Source organism: Myotis nattereri (assembly GCF_964212035.1).
Source record: "Myotis nattereri genome assembly, chromosome: 3".
Classification (NCBI taxonomy): domain Eukaryota; kingdom Metazoa; phylum Chordata; class Mammalia; order Chiroptera; family Vespertilionidae; genus Myotis; species Myotis nattereri.
The window spans coordinates 45,761,197-45,782,157 of record NC_138077.1 but is presented as its reverse complement, the minus strand read 5'-3'; positions in this window follow the sequence as shown (position 1 = coordinate 45,782,157).

Here is a 20,961-nt window from a genome sequence, read left to right as displayed (position 1 = left end):
TGACACTAGCCTCCTATTTTAAGTAATTTGAAGACAGTTTCCTGTGATGCCAGCATTTTTGAGGACTACGAATAAATCACAAGGACAAACTCTAGACAGAGTAGGAATATTCCTATCTGAATCCGTTTTCGCACATGGTCACTTATAGGTTGCGTTCTCTCGAGTTTGAAGAGTGTGTGATGTTAAAGTTAAAGCTGTAAATACTTCATCACAAGGGAAATTAGTCAAGCACTCTGAAAGTGCTTTCAGTCTTAATGTGGAATACAGGGAATTATTAGAATAAGTTTAATCAATTTATCAGTCATTGTTTGTATCAGTGTAGTTTTTACATCATGTTTTTGTTGTTTTTATATGATGTCTTTGTTGTTATATCATGTTGTGATTGCTTATTTAATAAATTTACATATTATTTTCATATACATTTTACTAATTTAATTTCATCTCTGACACTTCTATTATAGAGAAAGGGCAAATAGCAATATTAAAATATTTCCTCTAATTGATTTCCTTTTAATGTGCACGAATTTCATGCACTGGGCCACTAGTGTATATATAAGTCAGTGCCTGGGAAGAGGAAAGGGTGATGAAGTAAATGGTACACTTACCGTGGGACAAATGGCTACCTGGAATTCCCAAAGACCTGTCATGTTCAGGAGGATGCAAGGTTATCCCTGATAACTCCAAAGATCTGAACTACACTGAAAAGAGAGAAACTACAGGGAGAACATTTCATTCAACATAAGAGGTAACTGAACAAAACTTCATTCCACGTCACCAGCTCCCTCTCTTTAGTGGCCTCCTGGGAACTTTGACATAACATCAAGAGGGCCAGACTAAGAATTAAAGACCTGGATTGGCATCCAAGCTTTTCTAGGAATGGGTTGCAGTGACTAGGAGGGGTGATCCCATGGTGAGGATATGGAATGATTCAGCACTGAAAGGAAGGTCAGCTGGAGGAGGTGACTTTAAAGCCTGTTAGAGGTAGCTCCCATTCTCATCCCTGTTTCACAGACAGAAGCACAAAGAATTTAAATAATTTGTTCACTATCACATAGCTGCAAAGTGACCCAGCCAGTATTTAAAACTAGGTGCTCTAGCTCTAGAATTTAGCTCTGTTGGTTCTCTTGCATTTCTGGGCTTTCCCACATGCTGCTTTTTGATGGCTAAGAAGGCTCCTAATCACCTCCATACTCTGGAAACTCCTACCCATCCCTAAGTCTTAGTTCAGATGTATTTTTTTTTGTCTAATAAATAAGCTTTCACTGCTTCCCCATGCCTGGATTTAGTGCCCATCCCGTGTGTTCCCAAAGCAGATGGTATTTCTCCTATAACAGTTTCTCACAAAAAAAAACTTTGCTATCTTCTTTTCTATGACTTAAGCTCTTTGAGAATAGTAACATTTTCTAGCTGGTGCAATATTGTGCAAAGTTTAAAGGGAAAAAAAAATCAAGGCTGAGAAATCTAGTCAAGTTATTTTCACTTGCAAGGAGAAAAATATATTCTTAACAAGTAAGAACTCAGTACGTATATCTGCACTTCCAAAAAAACGTATTAAAATTGTGCCCTGAAAGGTAAAATAAAATAAAATAAAATAAAATAAAATAAAATAAAATAAAATAAAAACTCCAGGATAGAAATGTCTTTAGTGATTTGATATTCAATATAAATTTTTCTGTAAAAAATTTAAAAAGCAACTGACAGATCATTTTTACCATATTTAGGATAGTTCATAGTCTTACTATGGCCACCTGCAAATAGAGCTTCGGACTCCCATTTCGGGCAGCCACTTCTTTGACATAAATATAATCCTGAGTCTTCCAGTCCATGAGCATATTATATCTCTCCATTTAGTTTGCTCTTCCTTAATGTCGCTCAACAATATTTTATGTTTATCTGCAGGGAACCTTACGCATCTTTTGTTAGCATTGATCTTAGATATGTGATATTTTTATGCTCTTACAAGTGGTATATTTTTAGAATTTTACATTTTAACTGCTTGTTGCAAGTGTACATGAATACATTTGATTTTTTTGTAATGATTTGTACATAGAAAATGCAATAAATTTTTTAATTCTAGTAATTTCTTTGTTGATTTTTTTTATATTCTACATACACAATTATGTCCCAAAAATGTATACACACACACTGAATAATTATAAGGACAGGGTTTATTAAAATACATTTCATTTTCAAAACTGAGCTATCAGCTTTAAAGTATGTATACATGTTGGGGCACACTATATATGATAATGACATTATTATTCTTTCCTTTTAAGACTTTTATACTTTTTTTTTTGGTTTTGCTTTACCGCATTATCTAGAATCCTATATAATAAAAGCCTAACATGCAAATCGACCAAACAGTGGAATGACCAGTCACTATGACATGCACTGACCACCAGGTGGCAGACACTCAATGTAGTGGTGGTTAGTGTGCTCCCACAGGGGGAGCGCCACTCAGCCAGAAGCCGGGTTCATGGCTAATGAGCACAGCAGTGGTGGCAGAAGCCTCTCTTGCCTCAACTGCAGGCAGGCGGTAAGAAGTGAGGAGTCCTGGACTGCAAGAGCCCCAGACTGCAAGAGGCATGTCTGACTGCTGGGGATTGGGCCTAAGCTAGCAGGCGAAAATCCCCTGAGGGGTTTTGGACTATGAGAGGGCGCAAACCAGCCTGAGGGACCACACCCGCCCTCCTCCTCCCCCCAGCCTCATTCCCCAGTGCACAAATCTCGTGCACCTGGCCTCTGGTGTCTAGAATAATAGAGAAGGTAGAAATAGAAATCAGGCATGTTACACTGAAATTACTCTAAGAGAGAAACCTTCACCATTTCACATTATGTATGAATTTACTGAAAGATGTGTGTAGCTACCTTTCAGCCTTGCTATGAAATTTAATCATGAATAGATGCTAAATTTTATCAAATGCTTTTTTTCATCTATTTATGTTTTTATAATGCTTTTCTCTTCTATTCATGTGGCAAATTAAGTGATAGCTTTTTCTGTTGTTAGGTGAAACTTGAATTTTGATCATGAAGTAATTCATTGTGATGCATTATCTTTTTAATAAGTGCTGGAATACATTTGTTATTACTTTGTTTAAGACTTTGCAGGTATATCTATAAGTGAAACTGACCTGTGCTATTCCTTTTTATGCCATCTTTACCAGGTTTTTGTTTTCAGACTGTGTTGACCTTAAAGAACAAACTGCAAGGTGCTTCCTCTTTCTATTACCTAAGATAGTTTGTATAAGATTGGAATTATTTCTTTCTTAAATTTACTGGAATTACTCATTGAACCATTTTGAACTTTGTTTTGTGTGGGTTTTGGGGGGTATTTTTGGTGTTTTTTATTTCTAGGATTTTTTTTTTTTACTTACTTTTCCCCCTTTCCTTACTTTATCTGATTTGACTGTCTTTTTATTCCATTATTTTCCTATTGTAATTTTTTTTAGTGTACTATGCGTTTATATCACTAATTATTACTTTTAAACCTTTAACAAATTGATGGACAACTATCCAAATACAAATTTTAAGAGTTATACACTAGCTATGCTTATATTTCCTTAAGAAGAGACTGAAATGCTTTCCCCACCCCATCCTCCTTTGCTTGTTAACCTGATTGAATTTTTACTCTAAGTTGTTAAAATATTGACTTCAGTATTCCTCATCTAACTTTAAATGACTTGGCTTATATTTAAAAGTGAAATTTACTAGATTCATTGAAAACCAGTATTTTTTCTTGTATTTTTTATCTGCCCTAATCTGATCTCTTTTCCCTGGTTAAATTTTTATTTAGAAGCCATATTTCTTCAAGTATTTTGTAAGATGTTCATGTACATACTTTTTGAACCCTGGAAGTTCTTGGTTGGAAAACCAAAGAAATCACAGTCTTTTCCCATTGATATTCTTTAAATATCTTTCAGCATCTTTTAGTTTCCAGTGTTACAGACAAGAACTCAAATCATTCTCTCTCCCTTCTTAAGTAACATATATTCGTTTTTTAAAAACTTGTAAAATGCTCTTTTTATTCCTTGGAAATTAAAATTTTCCAGAAAATGTTTGTTTTTATTATTTTTATAATTCATGTCTATAATTTTGCATTTTAATCTAAAATGTTGACCTTTAATCAGCCCCAGGAAATTAACATTTTTATTATTTTTTGATTCTCTCCTTTTTCTCTTCTGGAGCTGCTTATCTTTGCTAATTGTGGATCCTGAATCTATCCTCCACCTCTCTTTTCTTTTCAACAATAATTTTATTGCTTTGTCTTTTTGCTTCATAGTCTGGAGTATATTATTAAGTTTATCTAGATCTAAGTTTTCCGCCCCTCCATATATTTTCATTCTTTCTATAGATTTTTTTTTCATTTCAGTAATTGTTTTAAAATTATTTTTTTCCTAAAAAAATTAAAAATGAAATTATTTTTTCCTAATTTTGGAAAGTTCTTTCTTATTATCAGCTTTCTCTTTCATAACATCTTTTTGAACTTAATTGAGAATGTGTACTGGAAAGTTCTCTTTCTTGATCTCTCTCCTCTGCATTCTATTTAAACAGGCTTTTTATTATTTTGACTTGTCAGTGTTATAGTTTTCATTCTCTCAAATTTTCAGTATTTATTTCTTCTCCTCTCCTCCTCCTCCTTTTGTATTTTTATTTTTATGAACATGACCAGCACCACCAGCCAAGGTAAGTTCACTCAACACTATTAGACCTAGGCTCTTGGGGACTTCCAGCCACTGATTCTTTTCCAGGTAGATCAACAGCAACAGACAGGCTTGGATTACTGAACTGAGAAAGAAAAAAGGCCATTAGGTAATGAACTTGCACAGGTACAGAAGAAACGGTGGAAAGTATAGTGCCCCTTAGCAGGACCAGGCCACCGGGATAGCTCATGCCATCAGGACAGAGCTCCTCCTGGAGCCAAGGACAACTAGCCACCAGCTGGCTCCTCCCAGGCCTTGCTTCTTGTCCTCTAGAGGCAAGCCATCACCTACTGAACACAGATCCCATACATATCTTGAACTATCCTCCACTTGGAGGTGCCTGCATCACCTCCAAGTGGAAACTGAGGCTTCATTCAGGAAGGTAGAACCTCTTCTACACTTCCTGTCTTCTCTGGACTTCGGTTAATCTACCTCCAAGGAGTACTAAGGTAGGGGGTGAGTTCAAAACAGAGTATTTCATTTTTTGCCGGGAGCCAGTCCATGCTTGTTGTTTCAAGGGACCTGGCATATATGGCATACTGTTCTTAATATGTTTGCTCACCTTCTTTGGCACTATGTGTTTTAACCAAGGTCTCTGAGAAAGGTTGTTTCCCCAGGTAGGGATTTTCCCCTGAAGTTAGGGAGGGAATAAAACCTCTTAACTAAGTGCCAGGCGGGTAATTAATCACTTTAACTACGAACAATCATGCTTAAGCTACATAATCTTTACTCCCTGGAATGGAGATAAGAAACGCCCTAACCTCTGTAATAGAGATTGATAGGATTGAATCAACTGGTATAAATACAGATGTAACAAGACAGCAAGGCTCAGAACTAAGAAGACAGAACCAGGAGGCACAGAACCTACACAGAACGTTCTCTAGAGACAGAAGAACTTCGCTGGAGAAAACATGGCAAAAGATCCTGGACAGAAACTGGCCTCAGAACCTAGAGACAGAACCTAGCGAGAGAACATGGCAAAAGATCCTGGACTGAACCTGACTGCAGAAATTGGCAAGAGAACCTGACTAGAACCTGGTGACTGAACCTGGCTTGAGAACCTGGACAGAACCTGGCTGGAGAACCTAGCGAGAGAACTTGGCTACTGAACCTGGCTGGAGAACCTAGCAAGAGACCATGGATACAAAACCTGGCTGGAGATCCTAAGCAGAACCTCTCTGGAGATCCAGACCAGAACTTGGCTGGAGATCCTGGCTGGAGATCCTGGCTAGGCTGCTGATCAACTGAACACTGTCTCCGTGTCATTCCTTCTTCGTCGACTCTGTCCACACCTTTGGGGACTCCTGGACCCGCTGGGGCTGGACCCCGGCAATTTTTCCTCTACATGTTCAGAAAATATAGTCCACTATTGTAAAAATAAGTATTATTTTTTAAAGGGAACCCAAGGCACAGGGGAAATCATCTCACATGTGGAGTCAGAGACCCTGCACAAGGTTCATAGCTTGGGAACCAGCCAGGCCTATGGTCCTCATCAATGAGATAGGTGATGGAGTGGGCCCGGGCCTCTTCCCAGCAACCTAGTAAAATTCAAAAATTATTAATGTGAAGATACTTTCTTGGAAGTAAATCACCATGAGAATGAAAGATGATATTATTATTAATATCAATAAGAATTTGAGGTATGATAAAAAAAAAATGAGCTGCCTCATGTAGCAATAGAACCACCTGTCACTGGAAGCATTCATAAGAAAGTTGCAAATCCCTCTCTTAGCAATGCTTAGGGAGATGAATGCATAGGACATTATAGTTACTAATCTCTGAGTCCCTTTTTAATTTTCTACAAGTCTGTGATTCATCCAGCACTTGGAAGTGTCATAGGCCTGGGAACCACAATTTCCCTGAAGTTAAACTCAACTCCATGAATTTAAATCAAGAAGGAATAAATTTATTTTCAAAATTGGGGTAAAGTGGGCCTTATGCACAGATTTCTCTGTCACTAATAACAAAAAACAAACTACAGTGGGAATTCTCCAGTAAAATATCTAGCTGTAGCCTGTTAACATCATCTTGGCAGGCTGAGGGAGGGAGGGATCCCAGACTTAATTAGCAAAATTTGACAAAGTCTCTCTCTCGAGCCCTGGGCTCCACGGCCACCTGCTCCTGCTTCCTCCTAGGCCCCAAACTCCAAGTCTCCAGTCTATGCTTAGATCTGATATAAATGCATGACTTCATAGGCTACAAATTATCACGAAAAACCATCCACCCATGCTCAAGAGAAAACCGAGCAAAAACTACATCTCTGTCAGTTTTTGTACCCAATATATTTGGAAAACTAATGAGCCTTTCTGCACTTTCATTGGAAACTGACAGTAGAGCCTCATCTTCAGAAAACCAGAACATCAGAATGCAAAATAAAAGGGACAGTCTGCCTGCCTGTTAAGGCTTTGCTTGTTTTACTTGATTTATTAATTCAGCTAACTATTACCAAGAATCCTTTATGTGCTCAGGCACTTGGCTCAGCATCACAGAGGGTTCCAGGAGAGAACTGGTGACATGTTCTGTCCCTGATATGTATGATGATAAGTACCAATAAATTATGACAAAATAGAAAATGACCATGACAAGTATACATAAGCGGTTCAGTTAAGGGATGAATGGGACATAGAAAGGTTATTTCTGACTAAGAGAATCAGACCAGTGAGTATTTAAGCTCAATCTGGAGGAATGGGAAGTATACAGTGTGCCAAGATAAAGATGAGCCAAGGGCCAGAGGCAGGAATACTCATGGCAAAGAGGTAATACATGGCATTCATCAAGTGCTTACTGTATGCCAGGTGAGATGTGAAAAGCTCTTAAACAAATTATTTCATTGGATTGAGATAACTGAGGCACAGAGAGCTTGAGTTGCTTCTTTAAAGTCACACATCTTAGAAGTATAGAATTGACTCAGTGTCTGGTGCTGGTTATGGGAAGCTGTGCAAAGTCCCCTGGTGCTAGATCAAGAGACATTGGATGCCAAGCTTAGGAGATCAGTGTTCCAGCTGTTGAGATATTCTCTCTAGACCTTGTTATTGAAAATATTCAACCAATCTGTGATTGACTACATTTTCCACTTATCATAGTGGTTTGGGAAATTTTGAAAATCTAGACTTCTTTGACAGAGGTGAAAATGGTCAACTGCTGTTATTTACCTCAGCTCTGTTCTTAGCTCTGCATGCAGAACTCTGAGATGATCTAAGGAAAAGCTTACTGTAAGTTGGAGCCACTTGATTCTGGAGCGGAGGTGTCAGGAACCTTGGGAAAGTCCCTTTTCATGATGTAGGCTGGTATGGAATGAGTCCCACCACTCACTTCAGACTGAATGAGAAATTCCTATTTATTATGAAGAGCATAAATAGAATACACTAAAACACAAGGCAACAAATCCAGGGTCAGCAAACCAAATTCAGCTTACCATCTATTGTTGTAAACAACATTTTATTGAAATAAAGCCACACTGATTCATTCATTTATTTCTGCTCTCCTGCAATGATGGCAATGCTGAGCAGTGGTTACAGACTGTGAGGTGTGCAAATCCTAGAATATCTGGACCTTTGCAGAAAAAGTTTGCCGACCTCTGAAATCTATACTAATAAAAGCCTAGATGGCCTTCGCACCCTTGCATGATGCCCTCACGTCATCATAAGATGGCCGCTCCCACATTGTTACAAGATGGCCAGCACAACTTGACCTCCACAAGATGGCCAGCAGAGAAGGGCAGTTGGGGGCAACCAGGCTGGCAGGGGAGGGCAGTTGTGGGCCATCAGGCTGGGAGGGAATGGCAGTTGGGGGCAATTAGGCCAGCAGGGGATGGCAGTTGGGGGCCATCAGGCCAGCAGGGGATGGCAGTTGTGGGCCATCAGGCTGGCAGGGGAGGGCAGTTGGAGGTGATCAGGCTGGCAGGGGGGGTCAGTTGGGAGCCATCAGGCCAGGAGGGGATGGCAGTTGGGGGTCATCGGGCTGACAGGGGAGTGCTGTTTGGGGTGATTGGGCTGGCAGAGGAGCAGTTAGGCATCAATCAGGCCAGCAGGGGAGTGGTTAGGGGGCAATCAGGCTGGCAGGCAGAAGCGATTAGGGGCAATCAGGCAGGCAGGCAGGTGAGTGGTTAGGAGCCAGCAGTCCCACATTGTGAGTCAGACATCCCACAAGGGGTCCCAGATTGGAGAGGGTGCAGGCTGGGCCAAGGGAGACACCCCCTCCCATGCATGAATTTCATGTACCGGGCCTCTAGTAGAAAAATAAAAGAATTCTAGCACATTCCCATTGGAAGAATGGAGATCATTTAATCAATTTTCTTCTCCCTTCCCCTCTACCCTCTCTCTTCCCACCTCCAACACACACACACACACACACACACACACACACACACACACACACGAAAAGGCTGAGCCCCAGAGAGAGAAAGAGATTTACCTAAACTCACAAAACTGGTAAGGGAGCAAAACTGGGGTCCCAAATCATTAGACTCATGTTCCTTCTGCCACATCAATTTTGAAAGACTAAAGTAACTTGTTTTCTAAACAGTGACTCAATAACTAATTCCTGAAACACTGTGAGCCCAGCACCATGCTGATGAGAGTAGTGGAGACCTGGCATCTTCCATCGTGTGGTCTACACTAAAAGTGGTGATAGACTTTCTGCAGTAGAGTTGTATCTTAACACCCTCTAAAGAAGGCAAATGAGGGGCAATCAAATAGCTCCAAAGTTTCCCTTTTAACTTCCTCAGAGAGGCCCCACAGCAGAAACTGACAATGCCACATATTGAATCCAACTCTGCCAGTAGGCCCTTCAGGGCTGGAAGATATCTGCTTATTGGTGATGCCTCACATGAAGTAGCTGGGCGTGTTTAGCAGCTGTATAATTCAAGATGCCTTACAACTCTGAGCGGCATGTAGGAAATGAGACACGTTGAGGACATGGCAGGCTCTTACCTTCCATTGCAGGCTCAGCTTGCCCTGGGCCTCTGCTTAAAGATAGAAGGCCAAGTGGCCTCCCATATTACTCAAATGATCTTCCGGCTCTTCTTCCCCCTGAAGCTTATCTAGTTGAGTGGGTGTAAGATGTGCCTGCACAGATATTTGAAGCAACTTGAGTCAGTGTGTAAAGTTCTCTGTGCCTTGTAGAAATTGTCTGTGTCGGCTGTATGCCAAGTGTGTATTATGTGGGGATTCAGGCACAGAGGAGCAGAGGGGTGAGAGATTTTCCCAAACAGGTAAGTCTTTGTGGTTGACATTCCTCTTCTTATGACCTTGGCAGTTTTTAAGATTGCTGGTTAGGTATTTTGCAGCATGTACCTTAAAAGGGATTTGTTTGATGTTTTCCTCATAATTAGCCTGTATCCTGAAACAGAGGAATAAAGGACATCAGAGAAAATATAAATAAAGTATGGACTTTAGTTAATAATAATGTATCAATGTTGGTTCATTAATTGGAAATAAATTAACCATAATAATGTAAGATATTCGTAATAGGTATAGAGTATATGGGAACTCTCTGTGCTATCTTCTCAATAACTCTGTAAATAGAAAACTTTTCTAAAATTAAAAAAAAAAGAAAAGTCTTTGTGGAAATAGCATAACTCGCTGTGGGTTTTGTATTAGAGATATACAGAATCCTGGAATTAGAATGGCGTTTGAGAACCAAAGGCCCCCAGATGGTGCCCAGTGCAGAACATGCACCTGCAGCATTGCAGACAGATGGCCTCTGCCTGACTCCAGGTAGCACACCCACTATTTCCTGGGGCAGCCGCTCAAACAGCTTCAAATGTTAACTATTTATTCTGCATGTTAGAATGAACTTAATAGCTTCTAGTCCTATCTCCCAAAGTCACATACAATGAGTCTCTTGTCTCTTTCCTCATGATGGTTCTTAGCATGCTTCCCCAAGTTAGTCAGATCCCTTCCTGACCCAGCTTCTGTTTTCCTCATCATGGAGCAGCATGGATGAATGGTGTGCATGTGTGTGCACCCACATGTACATACATGTTGGGAAGTGTAAGGGAGGGAGAGAATTACAGCAGTTCTGAATTAGTGGATTGTAAAAACCTTGTAGAAAGAGGGGTTTGGAAACCAAGCAGGCCATACTGCCCATAGCATTGTATGAAAAGGTTCGGCTTTAAGTGGGAGAGTAACACAGCCTAATTAGTAGTTTATAAAGATTTTTCTGCCTATATGTAGAGGCACCAGGTCAGGAAGGCCCATTAAAAAAAAATACTGTAGAAGCCTGAATGAGCGAGGATGAGGCCTTAGCAAATCAGAAGGTGCAAAGATGGAGAGACAAATGCATGTTCAGGAGAGCCCAGCTGGGGTAGCTCAGTTGGTTGAGCATCATCCCATGCACCAAAAGGTGGCAGGTTCAATTCCCAGTTGGAGAATGTACAGGAGGCAACTGGTCAATGTTTCTCTCTTACACTATTATTTCTCTTTTCCTCTAAGCATGTCCTCAATTGAGGATTTTAAAAAAATGTTCAGGAGACTTGATGACTTATGTAAACTTTTGAGGTGCAGAGAGAGACCAGGGAAGACACCAAGGGATGATGGGACAGTCAGCAGATGAAATACCTCCAAAAGGCTGCCACTACCAGAAATTTTTATTCTTCAGCCTTGGAGCCCTCCCAATGGAGTTTCTGCAGAGAAAGAAATGATACATTAACTGGGGGAGTTGGCAAGGAACAAGGAATAGAAAACACTAATTACAGGCCAAGATAATTAACCTGCAGGTCTGGGATCAGCTGTATGTAACCCCAGCTCATCTGCTCCTGAAAATGGCCAAGGGAGGATATGAAGGGAAGGGTATGGGGAGGACATTTTGCAAATGCTAAGGGAGCAGCTGAGCTCAGACCTTGATGACACTTGAATTTAATGTGCTTGGCACTTTGGATCCAGTTTCTGGAGTCCTTAGGGTGCCAAATGCACTGCAGCCAGTCGGCCAGTTGTCCAAACATCACTTATGCCTTCAGGCCACTAATTACTGCCCCCCTTTAGCCTTATTGCTACTCTCCATTAGGGGCTTGTTGGTGACACGTGCAGGAAATGGTTTGGAGGCTATTAGACTGGCCCGGTTGAGGAAGGTCAGGTCTTGCCTCCTGGGAGAAAGCCTAAACTATAGCTTTATACTCTGGTGTTTGAAGCAGAAGAAATATCTCAGGACTAGGAAGAAGGAATATGTTCTTGTTTCAGCTCAACCATGTGGCCTTGAGCAAGCAAATTGTTGTACTTTACATTGCCTTCTTTTGCTTATCACTTATGTGAGCATAAATGACCCCTAACTGGGAAGATCAGATGATATCAGAGGCACAGGAGTATGCATCTATGGAGCTAGTGTTACTGCTGTTGATGTTAACTGCTAACCTGAACATTTGGGTACACAGGACTGGGAATGAAGAAACCAGAGTCTTGGTTATTTTTGCTAGTTTATTGTATGACGTTGGTCAAGTCATTTCCCTCTAAACTTATTTCTTCACCTGAAAACTGAAGGAATTGGTCTAGGTCAGTGATTCTTAATCAGAAATGTACACTAGAATTGCCTATGGAGCATCTTAAGAATGTAGGTGCCCACACTCCAGTCCAGATCCTATACTGAATGAAGTAGATTCTCAGGGGATATTAGAATCTCACACTCACTGAAAACCATTGGAATAGACAGTAAGGAAGCACCTGCTCCCCACTTATGTATACCTTCTCCCCCCCACCTCTGCCCCCGGTGCCTGGAACTATTTGATCCCCAGCCTTTGGGTATGCCTACCCACAGCCTCCAGCACTGATCCTGTCCTCAAGCCAAAGCTGAGAAGCTCAGCACCAAGTCTCCCTGGTGCTAAGCTGGCTCTGACCTCCTGTTTTAGTCTGGCCTCTGAGCCCTGGCCAGCCACCAAGATTTGGCCTCACCTTATCCTCTGGGCTTGTCCAGCCCTGATTAATCTCCAGTAGGGCACTGCCTTGCTTTTCAAAGAGTCTGGGGTTTCACCCTTGAACTCAAGACTAATGGGAAGAGACCTGGTACTGAATGAAAGATTGCCTTGCTCTGGTCCACTTGCTGGGATCATCCAAATAGCCCCTGCTACTGGACCCCTCTTTTTGTCGTGCCACATATATCAGACTCACAGAGCCCCACTCCCATCCAACATTCTTCTTGGACATTGTGATCCAACTTCCTTCCCAGGACTGCATATGGCCTGTTGCCTGCCTAAGCAGGTGGCATTTCATGCCTGCAGTGGGCCTTCAGCCTATGGCTTTGTTCCTTCCCTACTCCAACCCAACTCCTACTCTGTCTAGCCACAGGTAAGGTAGTTTGACCAGTCTGCACCACCGTACAATTTTAGTTGTTTCTAAAACCCCTTCCAGCTGAAAAGTCAGAGTGAGGCTGGCTGCTTTGGGTCTTAGGAAAAGCACTGGGCCTCTCTGGGCCTAGGTTTGCTCATTCATAAAATAGCAGTGCCAATATCTGCCTTGTAAAAACATTATTTCTAATTTGAATGCTTCTCCCCATCTATTAACTGAACTAGTCCTACTTATTTGCAGGCCTTGGGTCTTAGACATGGCTTCATGGTTTCCTTGACAACATTCTCCCACCACTGCTGTGTGCTTTGATAGCAGCCTGAACTTTTTCTTTGCAACTCTCTAAACTTGTGAATTAATTGTGAATTATCAGAATTATTATCTCCACTACTGACCATAAAGCCCATGAGGGCAGAAACTGCCTTGCTCATCAGCATTAAATCCCCTATGCCTGCAACATGGTAGATGTGAGATATGTTTCTAATGACCAACAGATGAGATGTTGGATGTGTCTGGCATGTAGCAGGTGCTCAGTGAATATTATTCCTTCCCCTCTGCTCCTAGAGAGTGCCACTGAGCCCGGCCCAGGATGGAGTCCCAGCATAGGGGAGCACCAGGGAAGGGCTGAGCTGGTTCTTGAGGTCCATGCTGGCTTTCCTTATGGGTCCTGTGCAATCTACCACTTTAGCAGGAGCCAAATCCACCTGAAGTCTCATAAGAATGATGCCCCTATCAGCAGTTGTCAACCCTGAAATTCTCAACATTAAAGGCATCCCACCTGAGGATCTATTTAAAAATACCAGTGTCATCCACCCCACAGAGACTCTGTTTTCATTCATCTGAAATGGGGCCTGGCCTTCGGTATTTTCAATAATTCCCCTAGTGATCTCAATATGCAGCCACAGATGAAGATAATTGATCTGGTCCAGTCACCATTTTCAGATATGAAGGAGGGAAAGGAATTAGCCCAAGAACCCATAGCTTAGAAGAACTAACTTTCCACCCACAGCTCTTCCCACTGCACCAAGTTAAAAAATTGAAATCCCCTTTATCTATCGCAGAGGCAGCTTTCCTGGCATTAGACTAGGCTGGGGGCAGAGAGCTTGTTTTTTCCATTCTAGAAAATCTGTTATTAAAAGCCTGTTTATGCAAGAAGGGTATAATTAAAATTGAATGAGTGTAATTCCTTTATTGCAATGAATATTAATTAAAGGTAAACACAGCATCAATATTCACTTAGAGGAAGATGGAGGCTTAAAAACAGATTGTTCATACCAGGGTTGTCAATTATATCAGAAAAATAACAGGATGATAGACCCCAACAGCAAAATGTTGCTCTATTTTCCTCAAAACCTCTTGGATATAGAAATTAGTCAAAATGCAAATCTTCTGTCAGGTTGGGCTCCATGATTGTGCACATCTCTGCCGTGCTCAGGGCACAGCACTCAGAAAGTTTTAAGCTTTGCAGACTTCTTAATGGAAGGTCAGCATGCTGGAGGGGCAACTGGCCTCACTTTGCCCTCCTGGAGAGGGAGAGTGGTCAAACAGACCCAGGCTCAGTCGTGTAGCACTGGATGAATGGAAAAAGCATATTACTTCCCAAGGAAGAAACAAACCCCAAGGCCACAGCAGATCTCCAGCTCTGACAGATCAGAGGTTTTTGGAAATGCAGACTGCCGGGCCTCTCCCTGGTCCTACAAAATAAAAATGTTTTTGGACTGAAGCTTGGGAATAAGCATTTTTGCAAACTCTTGTATAAAATCTATTTTGTAGCCAAGCTCAAGATCTTTGTTTTGCCATGTCAGTTAGGGTCTTAGACCATGTCATTCATGGATTCATTCATTTGTCTAATAAGTATTAATCATTAGGCACTGTGCTAGTCATAGGTGAATACCGTCCGAGACTGGTAGTCTGTTTTCTGGTTCCTTCTGGTCTACAAGAGAAACTAATGCACTTATAATACACAGAGATTATTGTCATCAGGAAGAGAGGAAAACAATATTATGGGAGCACAGAGGCAGGTGAGCTCAACTGTGAATGGGGTGTCCAGGAGCACTTCACAGAGCAGATTAATGGAGAACTCATACGAGTAACACGTTCTCCCAGCGGTGAAGGTGTGGAGCCTTGGAGACACAGCTGGAGAATGGATTTCCTGGAAAGCAGAGGGAGTAGTGCTTTGTTAGGCTGGTGAGTACTTCATTGTGAAGAGTATAAATGCCATGCAAAGGCACATGGATTTCATCATGTCAAAGAGGAAAAGAGATTCAAGAGACTAACCTACACACTGGTGGGTTATGGTGGTGTAGAGAGTGCCTGGGAAGGCACATGAGCTGATTGTCAGCTGAGTCCACTAACATCGGCAGAGTCACGTCCTGGAAACATACCTTGCCAGAGGCAGGTATGTTGTCAGCCTGACCTTTAGCTCTGGCGCCAGGGGGTGGGTTTCATTATCTAAGTTCAGCCAGGCTCCAGGAACGGACACAATTATCCAGGCTCAACCAGGAGTGACAATTACAAAGAAGCCACAAGAATGAAGACTTGCAGCTTGGTCTTAAACCATGATTTCACATAATTTCCTTTGTCTTAAACTCTAATAAAACTTCCTGGTATCATGCTCTATATAATAAATGTGCTGCACTAGCTCTGGGTCACTGTCTCTCCATCCAAGGGCAGCGTCCCACCTGGCCCCAGCTTTACTTGAAGTCTTTGTGTCTGTTTCTTTTTTTCCTTTTCTCAATCCCCAGCTGCCCCTACTCAGGACTCATCAGCTCTCTAGCCATGCTGGTCGTGGCCCAAGAGATAAAAAACTTAATAGTGTGAATGCATACAGTGACTGCAGGTTTAAATACCTCTTCATCATACCAGATTTAGGATCAAACAAGGATTTGGATTTTAAAAAGAAACACTAACTGGGAGGTTGCATCTACTTAGGAGCCAAAACAGTATTTACCAGGAGTTGAGAGAAAGACGTACTCTCCTCCTAGAGAAGCCAGTGCATCCTGGATCAGTGAGGAGAAGAGAAGGTATATTAGGCTTGGCAAGGCTTGGCACTGGGCCCAGCAGCAGTGCTCAGCAAAGCTGCTATTCATTATCATAGGCCAAGAAAGTCTCAAAATGTTTTTTTTTGTGTGTTTTTTTTGTTTTTTGGTTTTGTTTTGTTTTTTTTGTTTATTTTTACCTATAGCAGTCACCTTCCAAGCTCCTAATGAGAAGGGGGTCATGTTTGGCTACCGCAGTGCAAACTGCATGGGTCCCAGCTCTGAAAACCAGGAGGGAGTGAGCTCTATGCATCCTGGTCCCATGTGCTACATTTTAGAAAAGAATAAATAAATTATCTTCTTCCTGAAGCTGACCGTATAGAATCACAGTTCCTCAGCTCGGACAGGGCCCATAAAGTTTCTCCATACCAACTCTTGAAGTTCAAGTCACACTTCTACTGCAGTCCAAACAACACAATAGTTTTCTACAATCTAAGCTTAAAATGTTAACCTCCTCCTTCCCCACATTAAACATAGGGACCATTTTTAATTTGGTCTCTAACATAACATTGATTTATTTTTTTAAGTCAACATTTATTAAGATTTAATTTTTAAAGTATCTCTGTTTCTTTACTCAAGAATGCTTATCTCTGTAATAATTTTCTCTTGCATTCCTTTTTTTCATTTTGCTGGACTAGACCTTCCAGAAATTCTTATAATGAGAATTATTGCATTAACTTTGAATGTCTAAAATGCTTTTATTTTGACCTTACATTTTAATAATCATTTGGGTCATTATAGAATTCTAAGCTCAAAATCATTTCCACTTTTAACACTGAAGACATTATTCCATTGTCTCTTTGTAGCCATTATTGATAATCAGAAATTCGTTGAAATTGGTTGTTTATCTAATTCTTTCTTTGCGGATAATCTTTTTTTTTTTTTTTTTTCCTGACAGCTTTTAGACAGCTGTTTGTTGTGGAGTTTTTTCCCCTTCATTTTTCAAAATTTCACTAGGATGTGTCCAGGGTTAATTTTATTTTAAACTTATTCTGTTCAGGAGCCTGGTATGCCCTTTCAATCTCAAACATATTTCTTCAGCACTGGGATGTAATATTTTTTTCCATTATATCTTTGGTCTCTCATCCATTTTGTCTATACTCTCTCCATCTTGAACTCTTATTATATACATTTTATACTTTTGACTATGTCCTCCAAGTATCTTAACTTTCTCTATGTTTTATCTTTTGGTCCTTCTGTTCTAAGAACTAGCAGAATTACTCAGCTCTGTCTTATAACACACTCATGTTCTCTTCTGCTCTGTTCATTTATTGGCTTTTTCTTTTTAACAAATATATATTTTTTGTAACATCTCTAATTGGTACTTTTCCTTGCATCCTGTTTCTGTTTCCATTGTCTCTTTTCTAGGGTGCTAATTTTTCGGTGTGTTTGGATTTTGTTCTTTTCTCATATAATGTTTGTTTTCCTTAAATCTTCAGCAATTCTTGGTAAAATGCTCAACTTTGTATTGGAGATTGATTTAGAGGCTTCTTGAGAATGTGTTTTCCTTAACAAAATCTGACTCTAGCCATGTGGTGAAGGAGTGGCATATGCCTAAGGTAATGAGTTGTGCCTGGGCCAGACTTCTGAATGTGGGGACTCTCAGTTAACTCTAGGATGTCACAGGTACTGTTCTGCCTTGCAGTCCCAGAATTCAGAGGCACCGTCCTGTTCTATATTCACCCATGCAACTTGCTGTTTGGCTCAGTGAAGGGAGGAGGTGAGGACATACAGTACTAGCACTAGGTCTTGAGACCCCTGAACCTGGGTTAATGCTCACATGAAAAAGAAGTGTGCCTCTTTTTGAATGGCATTGGCACTGGGCCCAGAGATAGATGGGGGATAAATAGACCCAACTAGAACTTAATTTAAAGTCAAAGGGGCTTTAAACACTTGATTATATTGCTTCCCTGTATTCTAGGGATATATCTATAGCAATCTTTAGCTATACTATCTATCTCTCTATCTATTTAAATATTTATGCTATAGATAATATGTATTTAAATATGTGAGGTGTCTTACATAAGACTTGGTACTCAACAAATGGGAGCTACTATAAAAAACATTGTTAACAACAGGTACTAGTATTACTGTCACCAGGAGTCATAAAAAGTCTGCTCATTCTCTTTGTCTCCACTCTTTCTTTAAAATCAGATTTTCAGTTGGAATGGTCTCAAATGGTTATCATTCACTTCAGGCCCTTCTTTTACCTCTTTAAATGTTAATTAAAACATTTTCATTGTAAAAATATGGAAAGTACAGAAAAAGTAAAATAGCATAAATAAAAATTTTCATCCATAGTCTCATCACAATTAGCAGTATTAACTCTATAATTTATGAACTGTGGCCCAGGGAGGAGAAATTGTCAGCAGGCCATTAGCCAGGTCTTCTCCATACTAGTCTTCTACTTCTCTCTGAAACAGAAAGTTACTTGGATTTTTCCTATTGGCCAGAGGAACATAGCCTGGGCAGAGTTACTCTCTCATATAGGAAGCCCAGATGGCTTCTCAGTTCTGCCTGCTCATGTCTTCTTTCCTGCCCATAATCATGTTGGTCACAGCAATGTCTGTCTCTTGGATTCCATGTCCTGTCCCAGCTGAAGAAGTCATTCTGCTTTTCACTTGTCTTACAGCATTAGTGTGGCATGTGTTTTGTTATTACAGGTGTGGAGGCCACGCTAAGACCAGTCTTGGGAAGAAAAATGAAGAGAGATCCTGGGACTGTGCAAATATTCCCCTGTACTACCTGTAAAACTCCTCTAAGAAACATAAATGTCACCTCCAACTTGAAGTGCTCCCTCTTTAGCCAGGCATTTGCTCAGTCCCAGCTCTGTTGGTTTACAGGTCTGTATTATTTTTTGGATTATGAACTTTCTAAAGGCAATGATCCAATGCCTAGCACTATCCAGGCACATAACAAGGGCTCAATGAAAGTATGATGAATGAATGACTGGATGTTGAATGAAGCTTTTTTGTTGATAGAGAAAGAACGCCTTTCCCGAGAAAAAATATGACAACTTCACCTACCATATAAAACATGATATAAACAGTAGTGTACTCCATGACTATCATTTAACTAGCTTTTCTTCTATTAATTTAGACTTTTACTCCTGACTTACCCCAGAGTCAAGGGTGGAAGGCATGGGAGGGGTCATTTATTCTAACACCACAATTATTGCTTGAACTCATTCTATAGACTCCCCAAAGAGTGCTAATCTAGGTTCTTGAATTTCTCCAGTGTCAGGGATATATCCACTCTCCAATTTACCTTATTTCGAATTCAGAAAAAAAAACAACATTTTTAAAGAAAGTATCTTAAGAGTTTGAAAGAGAATTGAATTTAAAATTAAAGGTTTAGTTTTGAATCCCAACTCTGCTATTAAGTGGCTGTGGGGTTTATCATTTTATTGTTCTAAGCCTTATAATCTTATCTTGAAAATAAAAATAATAATTGTGATAGCAGGGTGTCTGTGGACACAAAATGTAAAAATGAATATTAAAGTATTTTGTGAACAAGAAAACATTGTATATATTTAAGAGAGAAAAGGAAGATGGGAGATTAGTAGAGAAATGGACCACTGTCCTAAATAAAAGAAGTATCTTTCAAAATAAAACAGAAAATATCCTCCTCCAAAGACAAGGAAATAATTGGAATCATAGAACATTGTGTTACAAGAACAGGAACGCCTTGCTTATCATTTCAAGGCGAGTCAATGGACAGAACAGCCTCATAACTAATCTGACGCTTCATCCTTTCTACTCTTTCTGCCCCACTGTTCTGGTCCTATGTCTAAGCACATGGGCTCTGAGCTGCACAGCCTGGGTTTGAATTCTGATTCTGCCACTGATGGAACCTCCAAAAGTACTTCATTTCTCTATCCATCACTTTTATCATTCTGAAATCAGAGTAATCATAGTATTTCCATGTAAGGTCCTCTCTTCCCTCTTACTGAATTTTATTTCTACTGTCTATTATTATGACTTCCTTGCATTCACTCTCAACTCCCTTGCCTCTCCTACTCCTCTGTGCACTGTACTCACTTTGCAAAACCACAACCCTAGTGAATCACACCTCTCCCCACACTCTCTGCCTTCCCCCATGCAGCTGAGTGGAGCTTGAGAAAAACTCAGGGCAGTACCCGTGCCCTGCTTTAGATACCAGACCAAGGCCCACTGGTGTGTCAGTAAGACTAAGCTGCCATATTGTGTTTTCTTAGCTCACTCTCCCTGCTGGAAACAACTTCACAACTTCTCCTCTCCTCATTCTGCCTTCACTACCACTCTTACCTAATGACCTTGTTTTCCACATCTGTGAAGCAATCAGAAGAACATTTCCACGAACTTCCACAAATATATCTATAAACCTGCCAAAATTTTCAAATATGTGCTCTATTTCCCCTCCTGTTGCTAAATATAAATTGTTCATCTTCTATCTAAAGCTATTATGGGTTGAACTGTGCCCTCCAAAAATTTATGTGTTGAAATCTTAACCTCAGAATGTGACCTGACTTAGAAACAGGTCATCACAGATGTAATTAGTTAAGATGAGGTCATAGTGGAGTAGGTTGGACCCCTAATTCAATACAAATGGTGTCCTTATACAAAAGGGAAATTTGTTCACAGACAGGCACATAAGAAGAATGTCATGTAAACAAGAAGGCAAGACCAGGGTGATGTGCTAAAAAGCCAAGAAGTGACCAATATTTCCAATAAATCACCATAAGCTAGGGAAGTCTGGGGACAGATTCTCCCTCACAGACCTCAGGAGAAACCAACCCTGATACCTTGACCTTGGACTTCTACCCTCCAAGACTGTGAAACAATTAATATTCATTGCTTAATCCACCCAATTTTGTCGTACTTTGTTATGGCAGCCCCAGAAAACTACAACAAAAAACCAATCCTAGATCATCTAAAGTGACTATTAGATTCTGCCCCATTAAGACTACCC